This window comes from Macadamia integrifolia, unplaced genomic scaffold (assembly GCF_013358625.1).
Source record: "Macadamia integrifolia cultivar HAES 741 unplaced genomic scaffold, SCU_Mint_v3 scaffold875, whole genome shotgun sequence".
In the NCBI taxonomy this organism is placed as follows: Eukaryota; Viridiplantae; Streptophyta; class Magnoliopsida; order Proteales; family Proteaceae; genus Macadamia; species Macadamia integrifolia.
This window is the reverse complement of record NW_024870567.1, coordinates 157,855-160,513: the sequence shown is the minus strand read 5'-3', so window position 1 is coordinate 160,513 and position 2,659 is coordinate 157,855. Positions and strand designations below refer to the sequence as shown.

Genomic DNA, 2,659 nt, shown 5'->3' with positions numbered 1-2,659 from the left:
TCACTGGGTTAGCTCTTCTTTGGGGTTCCGTGGATGGTTTGGAATCCTCCATAAGATGTATATGATGTTGCACAATAGAAGGGCTTATACCCTTGATATCAGCCATGGTCCAACCTAGGGCTTCCTTATTATCTTTTAACACTTTAAGTAACTCCTCTTCCTGACTAGAAGTCAAATTTGAAGAAATTATTACAGAAAGAGTCTGGTCAGGGCCTAGGGAAGCATACCTCAAATTAGATGGCTACTCCTTAAGATCTAGCTTAGAGGGCTCAACTATGGAAGGTTTGGGAATGGAATTGGAAAGGGGTCCTAAGGGCTCCACAGGTGTGTGAAGACTCAAGACTTTAGAAAAGAAATTTTCACTATCATTATCCAACTCATCCATACACTCTTGGAATTCTGAATCAAAATTAATATCAAAGTTGGTAATTAAATCATCAAAAAAATCCAGAAAATCCAGAAAATCCTCAATGATATTAATCTCTTCTTCCATATGTGGTTGCTTGTCTATCCTAAAATTTTTCAACTCAATAGTTTAGTTACCAAAAGATAATCTTAGGAAACCATTCCGGAAGTTGATTAATGCATTACTGGTAGCCAAGAATGGTCTTCCTAGAATTATTGGGATCTTATCCTTGGTTGAGAAGGGCTTGGTATCTAACACAATGAAATCAACAGGGAAAATAAATTCCCCCACCTTTAGTAAGACATCCTCAACCATCCCTTTAGGGATTTTAACAGACCTATCTGCCAACTGAAGAGTAGTTCCAGTGGCTTTCAATTCTCCTAATCCAAGTTGCTTGTACACATGGTAAGGTAAAAGATTCACACTTGGGCTAAGGTCAAGTAAGGCATGCTCAATGTAGGTGTTGCCTATGACACAAGATATGGTAGGGCTCCCTGGATCCTTATACTTGACCGCTATAGGCTGAGTAATTATGGAACTAATGTTACCTGCCAAGAACGCCTTTTTGGGCACACTAGTGATACGTTTGTGAGTACACAAATCTTTCAGTACCTTTGCATAGGCGGGGATCTAGGATATGGCATCCAAAAGGGGGATACTCACTTCTACCTTTTTGAAGACTTCTAAAATTTTGTCCATGGAAGCAGTCTTCCTTTTGTTTACCAAGCGATTAGGAAATGGGATAGGATGGACATAAGGAATGTTAGGGATTTGCCCCTGTTCAGAAGAATCATTTTTGGTTTCCTCAACCAAATCATCTTTAGTTTCAGAAAAATCTTTAGGTTCATCAGACGAACTTGAAACAAGAGGCAAACTTGAGTCCTCAACTGAAGGAGAGTTAACATGAGTAATAGATGAGGAAGATTTAGAAACGCTCTGTTGGTACTCTCTACCACTCCTAAGGGCATAAACAACATTACATTGGTTAGAGGGCCTTGTTGGGTTTGACCTTGTACTATATTCAGTGGTGCATTAGTTGATATTTGTGAACTAACAGGCTGATGATGCCTAGGGTTAGGCTTTGGTTGACTGGGTAAAGTTTCTTTCTCCCTCTCACGCATAATTGAAACAACTAGAGTGAGTTCTCTCGTAAGATTTTGATGGCTTGTCATGAGAAGGGTTATATTTTTTTCTAAGTCACTTATTCTACTTGCCTATCCAGTGTTGGTAAACCTAGGGGATTGCTGATAAGATGATAGGAGAGGGACCATAGGAAAACTGGCCTGAGGTCCTACATTTGATCTAGGAAAAGTATTTTGGAAAAAATATTATTGTGCCAAGGGAGGCCTTTGGAGTCCAGGTTGACCTTGATTATGGAAATTGGAAGGCCTTGCTTGGTTGCCCTGATTCCAAGAGAAATTTGGGTGATTTCTCCATCCTGGATTGTAGGTTATTCTGGTATAAGGCATTAACACTATCATTAGAAGTGCCTCCAGAGGTGTTGGGGCATTCTTCTAGGAGATGTCCAGGGGACTGGCACCAAGCACAAATCTTAACCAAATTGACTGATGATGGCTCTTTAGGAACAATGGCCTCAATTCTCTTGATTAGGCTATCCAAATGGGCTTCCTTGGCTACTATTCCATCTACAATATCCTTTTTCTCCTATGGTTCTTTCACTCTTTTGGGTTGATTCTCACTCACGGGTTTTGTCAGCTAAGTCAAGTAAGAATTCCCATGCCTTTCCTTCATCTGTAAAGGATGTGAATCCCTCAGGACACATAGACTCTATCATTTATTTAGTTGGGTAATCAATACCCTCATAAATTATTTGACATAAATGCCATAGGTCTAGGCCATGGTGAGGGCATTCTTGGAGTAGATCCTTCAATCTCTCCATAAGTTTGGAAAATGACTCACTAGGCTTTTGCCTAAACTGAAGGATATCACTTCTAAGCTTATTGGTCTTGTGAGTTGGGAAAAACTTCCTAAGAAAGACAACTATGAACTGTTCCCATGAGGTTATGAAATTTGTGGGTAACCCATACAACCACTTCTTAGCTTGGTCTTTTAATGCAAAAGTGATAAACCTAAGCTTAATAGCATCATTAGAAAGTTGTTGGATCTTAATTAGAACACATACCTCTTCAAATTACCTTAGAAATAGGTATGCATCCTCAGAGGTCAACCCATGGAAGTGGGGCAACATAGTGATGTATTGAGATTTGAGTTCAAAATTATTGCCCTGGGCTT

At 39.7% G+C, this 2,659-nt stretch overlaps 1 non-coding gene across 1 annotated transcript; it reads left to right on the top strand.

The window, feature by feature from the left end:
• The first annotated feature begins 2,259 nt into the window (after positions 1–2,259).
• On the top strand, positions 2,260–2,366 carry LOC122070286. The gene has a single exon (XR_006137729.1). It is a non-coding gene; the product is annotated as a small nucleolar RNA R71 (small nucleolar RNA).
• Positions 2,367–2,659: the final 293 nt, after the last annotated feature.